Genomic DNA, 12,410 nt, shown 5'->3' with positions numbered 1-12,410 from the left:
GAGGCAAGTCCCTATTCACTTTCACCTAAAAATTCTCACGCACTTCAGTAAAAGAGAACTGGAACTTTATATCTGAGCCCCAGAGAATATTATATATAGATGTTTGTATGTGGTTATGCATATAAAAGAGCCATGTTTAAACCCAGTGTTGGTTTTAAGGGAGAGCTGGCTTAGATATCATCCCTGGCTAGGCCACTTATTAACTCTGGTGTGTGTCCATGGGGGAATTCACTTCACTTCTCTTGGCCTCAGTTATCTCATCTGTAAAATGGGAATAACCAAGACAGTCTTGCCAAAGTAGTCCCATAATGTGTAGGAAATGTCCAGTGTGTTGCCTAGAATGTCCATTCAACATCCTCATCTTTTTTCTAGCATCTTCCAGACCCCAGGCTTTGCACTAGTACATGTCAGAATACTGAGTATACATTACCTTCAATCGATGCTGTGAAGTATAGGGTTTGCCTTTCTAAGAAGATTTTTGTTTGTTTTGTTTTTGTGTTTGTTTTGTTTTTTGGCTTTCCTGGATTTTGCTACAGATAGTGACACAACTGAGGATCCCCTCCCCACCAAGGGCAGCCATACCTAACAACCCAGAGAGGACAGATCTGGCCAGAAGCCCCCATCTCATCCCCAACACACCTCTCATCCTGACTCAGCAAGGTCCTTGGCGGGTCTAGAAGTGTTACACTTCAGACAACTTCAAAAACATTGTCTTTTCACAAATTTCAGCAAAGTCAAATAATCTAATGTGAAACTATTCTGTAGATAGAAAATTTGTCTTACCTTCCCCCTACCAGGGGAACAATATAACCATTTGCTACTAATTATATTTCACTTTTTTTTCTATAGGAAAATTTATAGCAAAAGTACAGATTAATTAGCCCAGGCTGAAGAGAGAAGTCAAATGTCTGAATATATGACAACCTTTCCTCTAAACCTGGAAATTTTAAGATGATGCTAATAAGGGAGGCACAGAATAAGTTAGTGAATCAAAGTTTTAAATTAAAAAAATAAAATCACTGCTACTACAACTTCAAAAATGGAATTACAAATCCTATACCCTCACCGGAACATATAGGAAAGGTCTGAGTTGAAAATGAGAGTCAAACCCTCATTTTCAAGAACCTTATCTGGGTCAAGTTTTTAAAGTAGTAATAGTGTTTACTGTTTTCCCAAATTGTGATTTCTTTGTTCATTTTGCAGCTGAAGAACATATTATTTGCTGTAGGTTGGCAGGATTACTGCTGGTGTACTTTCTTTATTCCATTTGTTTTTAAATATTTATATAAATCTCTGTTGATGCTGAAAATTATTTTCCAGTAAACTTTTTTTAAAGCCAGCTTTGCAATATTCTCTATGAGGAAAGAGGGGGGAATAAAAGAAGAAAACGTATCTAAAGCTATGGTCTGGACAGTCCACTTACCAAGAGCTGGCCTGCCTTATGTGGCTAGTTTGTGGGTCCTTGTACTCACAAACTAGCTGTTTACGTTTAAACAGTATGACCTTCAATTAGGAACAATTATAGGAACAAGCAAGCAAACAAGGGGATAAGATGCAGGGAATATACACTAAAGCCTGTACATTTTATAGTTATGTGAAATTTTCCTTTTTACTTAAGCTTTTCAAAGAAATCATTTTGTGGGTCATGTGGAAGCAGGGATTTGGGGTTATTTGTTGTATTTCTTTATTAGGCCAGAAGTTTTCAATGAAAAGCTCTCCTATTCTTCCCCTCTTACATAAGACTTACTACTATTAAAAAAAAAAAAAAAAAAGACTTACCTACTATTAACTTACTAGAATGACTTCTCTCACTTTATGGATATGTAATTGCCATAACTAATGCAAAGAAATACATTTACTTTTAGCTGAGTTTTCTAGGTAGTCTTAATGGAGAAACAGACCTTAACATCTGAGGGCTTTTGCTTACTCTTAAGAAAAAAAAAAAAAAGAAGAAGTTACTGTTGCTCTGCTTCTAGCTAGTAAAGGCAGAATATATAACTTCTACAGAAAGTCTGAAGAACAACAATATTTTTCAGGCATACAGTATGTGTACCTTCCCCCTGCATGTGAGTATTTAAACCACTTCGATTAAAACTAATTATGGCAATAGGAGCCCAGCAAACCAAGCCCAGGGCTTAGCAGCTTGAAGACACTCAAGATCTAATGATTCAAAATGGTACAAATGGTATCAATAATGCCACAAAAATGTTTGAGCAGAGTGCCTACTATATGCAACTTTTTAGGGAACCATGGGAATATCCTTCTTAACTATGTAAGTTTCAGGAAAATGTAAGGGAACCTCATCTTTACAACAGAGCCTTAATGTATTCAAATAACCCTGTCTATTTGTTTCCTTATATTTCTGCTTGTTCCAAAAACAATTATAGTCTCAAAAAAGAAAGCATAGACACTTAATTAGTATCATTCTACAGCTGCTCCTTAATAAATCAAGATGATAAATATGTGTCTGATCCACATTCTGGGCTATTTCTAATCTAAATGAGTCTAGACTTGTGTACCTCATGCATTACATAGGAACTGGAGGGCAAATTAATACCATGATGGAAGAGTCAAATGTACTTCTCTATTTATTATTTATGTTTGGTTGTTTCCTATAAAAACACTTTTAAGTGCAATAGACAATCTGGTTCGTAGACTCCGCAGCAGAAATATGTCCTGATTTTGAATGTCGGTGGAAGTCCAGGAGCCTGGGTGATAAATGGGTTAGCCAAGAAGTCAAATTTAGATATTTATAAGCACTGAGCTTTTCCTATAAAGAAATGAACCTTCATATTTAAAATGTAAGGGAGGAAACCACACTCAACCAACAGACAGCAGGAAGGTCTGAATTAGAACAATTCATATATACACACTTGTGATACAAAAATCTACCAATTCCACACCTTTCTTCACTCCTCTGTGTCATTTTTTATTAAGAAAAAAAAGGCTTATGTTTCTCTTTCTGGCACCTGCAAGCCATCGTACTATGACTGGGAATGTAGAGGAAAATGATACAGTCCTAGGGCTTTAAGGAACACGTCTTCTCGAAGAGAGGCACTAGGCAAACAGAAGACAATGATACAGAATAACGTCATGGCAGAGATATTATGGAGAAGGCTGGCAGCCTGGAGGAGGAAACCCAGAAAGACAAGCCATGTCTGAAGGAGAGGCTGGGTGGCTGGGACACCGGCTTCCTGAGGGCAAGCAGTGAGCCATACAAAATAGTGGGGAAGGGGCGCCTGGGTGGCTCAGTGGGTTAAGCCTCTGCCTTCTGTTCAGGTTTTGATCTCAGGGTCCTAGGATCGAGCCCCGCATCAGGCTCTCTGCTCCGTGGGGAGCCTGCTTCTCCCTCTCTCTCTGCCTGCTTCTCTGTCTACTTGGGATCTCTCTCTGTCAAATGGATAAAATCTTCAAAAAAAAAAGGGGGGGAGGGAAGCGGGAGACAAGATTTCAAGGAAGACAATGCAGAGCTGTGCTGAACACTTTGAACTCCACCCCGAAGATGGTAGAGAGTTCACTGAAGGGTAGAGAGTTCACTGGACCAGGTGTGATACTTGGTACCCAAAGCACACTCTTGGAGACACATAGATCAGTACTTAGCACACGGCCGGGCAGCACTTGGCGTTCAGGCCAGTGCTGTCTCTGTCTCATGGTAGCCTTTCCTTCTGAACTCCTCTTCCAGCGCTGGCGACCTCCCACCGCTGGGGACCACCCCTGGCATGTTCGACCTTCCTCGGCTTTGGAGTCCCCTGGCACCCCCTTCCTGCAACAGTCCCCAGGCTGGCCCTTCTGCAGATGTCTTGTACTTACTGGTTCCTTCTCATTCCAGAATCAAAGAGAAAGCAGCACCTCTGTTTAGGGGACAGTCTTCACAGAGAGGGGAGGATGACCTCACCGACTCAACGTAAGTCACAAGAGCAACGACGATTCTGATGAATATCATACAGAAACTTACACGGAAAGAGTGGTTACTATGAGTAAACCTCACCGCAGCCACCATAGACGCCAGGCATTTTGGAATCCCCTTTCCTAAGTAAGAAGATAAAGGCGCAGAGAACTTGCCAAATGGGGCCCAGGGAGCTAGAGACTCTGAGGGCTCTGGAATACAGCCAAGCCCTGGGATGGTGTGGACCATGCACCAGGCAGAGGGTTGTCACCAAGTGGAAGCCAGGACAAACGCTCTCCCCTCCATCCTCTGGTGAATCACTTTTTTTTTTTTTTTTTTTTTTTTTTTGTGGGGGAGGGCTCATAACAAACTCTTCAGTTATTTTATTTTTGTTTAAGTAGGCTCTACATTCTGCACGGAGCCCAACAGGTGGCTTGAGATCAAGACCTGAGCTGAAATCAAGAGTCAGATGCTTAACTAACTGAGCTACCCAGTCGCCCCTTTAACGACCTCTCTAACCCAGAAATTCTCTCTCCTCACTTCCAGAGTATTATATGAACCTTCCTTTGGGTATTTTACCCAGATATGTTTGAATTCTGGAACTGTTTACATATACATTTATTTACTTATTTACTTGCTTTTTTCCAATGTGATTATTAATTTATTGAATGCTTATTTGAATACTCAATGCACAGTCAACTCATACCTCGTTTACTAAGTGATCATTTATCTAACTGTAATAGGTTTTATTTGTTTCATAAGAAGTATTTATATATTTATTTATTTATTTTTTAAAGATTTTATTTATTTGACAGAGAGGGAGACCTCGAGAGAGGGAACACAAGCAGGGGGAGTGGGAGAGGGAGAAGCAGGCTTCCCGCTGAGCAAGGAGGGGCTCGATCCCAGAACCCTGGCATCATGACCCAAGCTGAAGGCAGATGCTCAATCGACTGAGCCACCCAGGCACTCCAAGAAGTATTTATTTTGGGGCTTTTATTACAAGACACTTTTACCTTTCTGGAGAATTAGGGCTGAACCAAGCAAAAAGTTATAGCTAGCTCTGGAGACAGTAGGGAAATCTCCAAAAGGCTAACTTCTCTCCCCACCCTTTTTGTACTCGGATTATTCTCGCTCCTTTTTCAATGATCAATGACATGGCTTTTACTTTAAATGACCTTAAAGATCACACTGATTTTAAACAGAAGGGGGGGTACTCAACTTAAAATAATTTCTGCTGTGAAAGTTAACTACCAATAAACATGGTCTAACTTTGGAGAGTCTTTGTTGTTCCTTGAGGCCACTGTGTCACTGTTTCCACTTCCCGTAATAAGCATTGTACACACTCCCACGGAAGACATTTATATCAGTACTGAACTCACATATGGAGGAGATATGCTGAGCTCTGAAGACTGAAATTGAATGTTGACGCAGATAAAGCTTGAAAGGAGGAAAGTGAGCATTTAATTAAGGGGTTTGCTTGCATCTGTTCTCTCAGTTTTAGCTGTATTTTACTATCTAACTCTGATGCGCTCTTCCACTGAAATAAATTACAGAGTTACGAAGGTTCCCACCCTTCCCTAGACACATCTGATTTTAGGAGGACGGTCTGGGCACTCTCGTGTGCTGTGGAATGAACTGTTGGATTTCATCTCCTCTTCCCTAATTCACATCATCTGTCACCCTTAGCACCTCTGTAAATTCCTTCCTCCCTCTGTGCTGTTTTGACCATAACTGACATCATTTCAGTGTGGAATGAGAGCAAGGCAGCTGTCAAGTTTTGTTTCCAGCCCTCTGATTCCTTATTGTGACCTTAATAAGGCCCTCCTGCTGGGTACCAGCCACCTGCAAGACGGTCAGTGTTGTGGATGACATCTATAAACAGCGGCGATCATACCCTAAGACAAAACACAGAGGCTATCAAGCATTCTCTAAACGAGGAAAACAGGGAACAAGGAGGAAGCGGGGGGGGGGGGGTACAAACGATTACAAAGAGATCTAAGAATTACCAAAAGTGTTAAAGAAAAATTACATTGTGGCCACAGAGACTGAACTTCATAATCTTAGGAGAGAGACAAACTCCACTCAAGAAAGCACTCCTTTCACGTTTTCCATCTCACAGAAAAAGTCAGACCCCACCTCGGTAAGTCAACCATATTCCATTCACTGAACAACTTTATTGCCCAATTTTGACCTCTATAAAATAGAAAAAGGACTGCCTAATGCAGCTTTTTTTTCTTTAGATCACCAAAGTTACCTATCAGTTCCCCCTCCCACGTAGAGTTTGTGGAAGCACCATGTTCTACACATAATTTCCTTTTTCCTGTGATTTAGGGTTGACAGCTTAATTTTTTTTTTTAACCTTGGAAACATATTCATCATGCTTTCAAAATAGGAATTCCTAACCCAAGAAGGGCGGGCAGTAAGGGGAAGTCAAATTCCACATACATGCTGCTCAATTTTGTTAGAAGTTCTCCCTTCCTAACTTCTTTGTGAATTGTGGCCAGGAAAAAAAAAAAGCGTTTGAAATAATCCTAATCATCACTTGATGTCAGAAGTGCTTTTGGATTCACTGAAAAGAATAAATTAAGAGCAAGCAACGAGAGAGCGAGTAGGAGTTTGACCTTCCGGGCATCAACGGGAGTGACAACATGAAAACAGACGAAACCGCATTCACCCGGGCAAAAATGGGACAAAATAAGGGATCTGACCATCCTGGGGATTTTTAGCTAATGACCCCGTGGGACGACCAGCAGTTTAAAAGAACGCACAATGTCCCCCCCACCATACCCAAGTGGACATTTCAGCGCCCTTCCCGAAGCGTAGCGACGTTTTCAGCCTTAGACCCAAGCGGTGAGCAAAAATCACACCCGGCAAAGTAAACGACGACAAAGTTACATAAATAATTCATCCCTTTCCCTGGCATCCTCCCCACAGTCCACCTTAAAATCCTGCTTGTAAGGCATAACACCCACTTCAATCATGTCAGCTGCTGATCATTAATTGCTTCAGAAAAAGACAATATTCTCTCCATCCTCTTTGGAGTTCCAGAGTGAATGGCGAAGCAAAAGAGAGCGAAACTGAGTGAAACATGAAAAGCTTGATTTGTTAGGACCCCTGCTGTCTGAAAAGAGATCAAAGCTCAGAGGGAGACCTTAAAACAGCCCAATGCCCTGCACTGAAACATGGCCTGTGGCAGCTGCTCTGGGCACTCGCTCACAACCCAGGTGTGCCTCCGACTCCGCTCTGCCAGCTGAATCCTGGGAGCGGGCTACCTCTCCTCTTCCTTCATTATATCAGCGGCAGCCACGGAGGAGATGCGGGCTCCATCCATCACAATGCACAAATTCACAGTGCGCGGATTCAGCACAGGCCTAATTAAAGCTTTTCCTTTCATTTGTGGAGATAATTAGACTTTCATCTCACCAGGAAGCTTCAGAAAGATCTATTTCTTTCTTCAATAAAAGCTACATCAAACAAAAGCAGATTTTAATCGCCTTTTCTTTGGGGCATGAGTCAATAATGAAAGATGTCATGGGTAACAAAAAATTGTGCGTAGGAAAAAAAAAAAACAGAGAGGCAGGAAAAAAAAAAACCTGCCTAAGCAATGTTCTTTAATTAACATCATGTTTGCAAACACCATTAATTTCTCTCATTAAAATGATTTTTATCTGCAACTGATTGTTGATAAAACAATCGATTTGAGCATCTCATCTGTTTCACCGCTATGCAAGAACCCCATCTGCCGTGCTATAAAGCGGTAATCACGCAGGCTGTTAAGCAACATGTGAGAACAATAAAAAATGCATGCATGTGTGTCAGGGATTTGCGAGGCTGACTGCAGGGCAACGGCCACCTTTCCACAGGACATGCATAAAAAATGACTCGGTGCCAGGCTAAAGGACCAAACGTCACAAAGATCAGAAGTGCCTAAATAAAAACATAAATTAATATGTGCAGGCAGAAAAGGCTCCATCTGTGTTTAGGAATCATTTTGTAAACAGATTCTGAAAAAGAAGGCAGGGAATTTAGATGTATTTAACAGTGTGCCATTGGCTGGTGTGATGTAATTTTAGATGACACACGTGCAACTTGTCTACTCCTTAAGACCGTCTCAGTTTTTCAAAAGGAACATTCTCATCCCAAACACTTTTCGAGAAGTGTTGACTTTAGCTTTTCTCCACTCCCACCCCCCGACATGAAGCACGGGGAGATAAATACTTCCATGGGATGGAGATGAATCAGCCCGTGGAATCAACCCTGGGGGCAGAGGAGTCGAGAGCAGCGTCTACTGGAAGAGTGTAAGGCTGGACCAGGACCCACAGTATCGGGAATGGGTATCGAAACATAGGTGTATGCAAAGATAAAAGCTGTGCACAGATTCACCTAGAAGAACAGAATCCCGACTTGGAAAAGGGAAATTCAAGGTGATCTGGTCCAGGTTCCCACCCCCTCCATCAATGGTTCCTGTTGTGAATTCAGGAATTCCAGTAACAGTGAATGTGACTACTTAGTGTTAGAGCACACACTACTTGTGGTGGTCCTAAGAATCAGTAACTTCATTATTTTACTGAATTAAAGACTGTCTCTCACGATTCTAATCTTTAGGGTAAGTTTGTCTTTCAGGGTCAGTCTAAGATTAACGTCTTTTCCTCATGGCTTGTCCTTAAATCCCTGAAAGCCTATCTGCGTTGCCCCCAGCCCCTGCCTTCATGCTAAATACCTGCTCCCTTCAGGCATTCTTCAGATAATAATTTTCCCCAGCTTTTTCAAGACCCCAGTCTTTTCCTTTGAATATATTCCAAGGTGTCAATTTCCCAATTAAGACAGAGAAATTAAGAGATAGAAATGAACACATATCCCACTTGTGGGCAAAGCAGTGCTTCCCCACGCACATCATCAAGTAAAAAATGTCAAATATTTAAAGTAGATTTTTTTTCTAGGAAATTAGAATGATTTTATGATAAACCCAAACAGTATTCTACACCCAGAAATCTCTAAAGTATATGGGTTGTCTAGGGCTCTCAGGGGAGCCACTGTCCTCCACTGTCAGAGCCAATAATTTAAAACTATTGAGTTCGTCCTTATTTATATATTTATGTTTAAAATCCTATACTTTAAGCTCTAGGATTAAGGAAAATTTCCACTAATAATAAAATCTCGTCTTCATATGAGCAAGCCAAGTTGTTGAATACTTAAAATCTTTACCAACGTGTCAGTAATTCCCAGGACTGAAAGCAATTGTTTGACCTATTAAATAAGTGTCTGACAACCAATAAAATCATGTGCTTTTAGTATCTCATAAATCCAGAGAGAGGAATGAGGTGCTTTATCTACTAGGTTTAGGATGCAGAAGTAGAGTTTTGGCTGAAAGTTTCATGATACTGGATTTTTTAAGCAAAATATAGAAATGTACTTAAGACAAATTGGAAAAGTTGGTCTGGGTTTCCTAAGTGAATTTCTGGTACTTTGCAAAATCCTTTGTCTTTGGGTCATTAAATTTAGACAGCTCCAGCAACTGGTTCCCTCAGTTTTCTGGAGTAAAAGAAAAGTAGAAACCTTTCTCATACAACCTGTCCTATTAAAATTCACAGGAAGTTCACCAGAAAGAAAGACAAAAGTCATTATTATTACTATCATTCACTGAACAGAAAATAATGCTGTGGTATATCACTGCACAATTTAATTTTTTTAAGGATTAATATGGAAAAAGAGCAAACAACTTTTAGAAAATAAGATGGCAGAAAAGAAGAAAGAGGAAAGAAAGAAAGAAAGAGAGAGGGAAAGAGAGAGAGAAAAGGAAAAAGAAAAGGAAAGAAAAGAAAAGTAAGAGAGAAGAAAGGGGAGGATATCAATAATTGTTCAAACAAAAATTAAACTAAATCCTTATGCATTGTAGGAACTCCTAATGGTATTATTATTTATTTACTGCAGGGTGCCAAAGTTGCAACTAAAAAAAAAAAAATCTTTTCAATTATCTATTCAGGATCTACTGCCACACCTGCTGCCTGCTAAAGCTACCAGCATTTTAACAATTTTTTCCTGTTTGAAGAGCAAACAGTGCCATTTCCAATGAGAGTGCTGTCCATTAGCCCACAGATGAGAAGTGCTGAAAAGTGGTGCGAGCCTTCCCCAGAGACTGGGCTCCTCACAGCACACCTGATATCGAGCAGAGCAAATTGGTGTCTCGAGGTCATTTCAGAAAATCAGATTATGTGCATGACAACACAAGGCACCGCTGCTATGCCATCTGCCTGGCCCACACCTGGCATGTTTAACCCCAAATGCTTTTTCCGCAGTCGTATCCGTGTGTTGTCTTGAGCCAGTGTTTCAGGCTCTGTCAGACAAAGATCAATTGCATGTCATCACTCAGGCTGGCAAGGCTAAGTAAACAAATTTATGATGTTATTAGAGATTAATATGATTTAGCAAAATATACAACTGTCCAATACTTTAGTATACTCGGGGAATTATGTTGACTTCTTAACTACAGGAGACAGCAGTTCAAAATACACACAGCATTAGAGGAGGGTCCAAGATAGTGACATGGGTAGATCCCAAACTCAGCCCCTCCATGGACACATTGAGTCTTTACCTACATAGAGAGCAGTTTCTCCTGAAGAACTGAGGGCTCACTCTACAGCTGCGAACAGCAAATGTGGAAAGACCCCATGGAGAACAGTAGGAGAGACAGAGACAATGTCACAGAGGGAGCCTCCACCCCAAGGCTGCAAACTGCAGCAGGTCAGAATGGTACTAAGGGATGGGAAACAGATTCATCTGCCCCGGGCCACAGAAAAAAAAATAATAAACCACAGCTTAAAAGACCAACTGGAATTTAAAGGAGCCAGCCAGTGAGTGTCTATCAAATGGGGAGGGAGCCACAGAGCACTCTCTGAGGGCAAAGGGGCTGGTATGTGACACTGTCTATACTCTCCCTCCACCTTGATACCACAGACAGGAGCAGTCCGGGTGTCCCAGCTGACTTGCTGGTTCAGTGAGCTTTGGGATTTAGCTTACACCACCTCCAGACATGCCCCAGAGGCAGCTCCCCTGCTCACACCTCACTAGATTTCCCATTAAGGCAGCCCTCATGTGACACACACTGGATAGAACCCATTACAAAACAGCCAAGAACACTCCAGGCTTATACGGCCTTCATCTCTAGACAACTTAGTGAGGCACCCCTTGTTCTGAATACCCTGGGGACTACCTAACCCATACCCACTTCAGCTCCAGCCATCCTGCCACAGTCCTCCCAAGTGAAGGGCATCCACAGACCTCCTGGCCAATGCCTGCTTTGGCTCCAGAAGTCCTGCCATGCACACAACACCCCAAGACTTCCCATGCCCAGCTCCTGCGTTGGCTCCAGCCATCCCACTAGGCTGTCCCCAACACAAAGTGCCTTGGGACCCCCCAGCCAAGTTCACTACAGCTCCACTCAGCCAGCCAAAGCTGTCAGGCACACACCATCTACACAGGGGATATCTGTGCACAAGGCCATTCTCTCAAGTTTATAAAAAGTAGCTGATGTGCCTAATTAATAGAAATAAACACAGAAAGTCATACAAAATGAGGAGACAGACAAATATGGTCCAAATGAAAGTACAAGGGGAAAACAAAACAAAACAAAACAACTCAGAAAAAGGGCTAAATGAGATGGAGTAAAATAATCTACTTGATAAAAAGTTTAAATTAATGGTCATCAAGATGCTCGCCAGACTGGAGAGAAGACTGGAGGTATTCAGTAAGAACTTCAACAAAGAGATAGAAAATATCAAAAAGAACCAATCACAGTTGAAGAATAAAATAACTGAAATAAAAAATACACTAGAGGGAAACAATAGCAGATTAGAGGATACATAAAAATGGATCAGCAATGTAGAAAACAGGGAAATGGAAATCATACAAGCTGACAGAAAAAAAATAATTTAAAAAATGAGGATAGTTTAAGGAACCTCTAGAACAACATCAAGTATACTAACAGTCACATTATAGAAGTGCAAAATGAGAGGAGAAAGGAGTCAAAATTTATTTAAAGAAATAATAGTTGAAAATTTCCCTAAGCTAGGGAACGAAACAGGAAGGACAGCCCCAAACAAGATGAATGCAAGGAGATAATTCAAGTAAGACACACAGTAATTAAAATGTCAGAAAGTAAACAACCAAAAAAAAAAAAAAAAGAAAATTAACAAAATAGTAATAAGTGCATACCTATCAATAACCACTTTAAATGTAAATGGTCTAAATGCACTAATCAAGGAATGCCTGGGTGGCTCAGTCCATTAAGCATATGACTCTTGATTTCAGCTCAGTTCATGAACTCAGGGTTGTGAGATTGAGCTCCGTGTCAGGCCCTGTGCTGGGCATGGAGCCTGCTTAAGATTTTCTTTCCCCCCACCAGCCTTCCTCTTCAATGGAAAAATGAACAAACAAACTAACAAACTCTAATCAAAAGACATAAGGCAAATAAATGGATAAAAGAACAACAATAACAAACAAGACCCATCTATATGCTTCCTATAAG

The sequence above is a fragment of the Martes martes genome (genome assembly GCF_963455335.1).
Source record: "Martes martes genome assembly, chromosome: 2".
In the NCBI taxonomy this organism is placed as follows: Eukaryota; Metazoa; Chordata; class Mammalia; order Carnivora; family Mustelidae; genus Martes; species Martes martes.
This window is presented reverse-complemented; position numbering follows the sequence as displayed.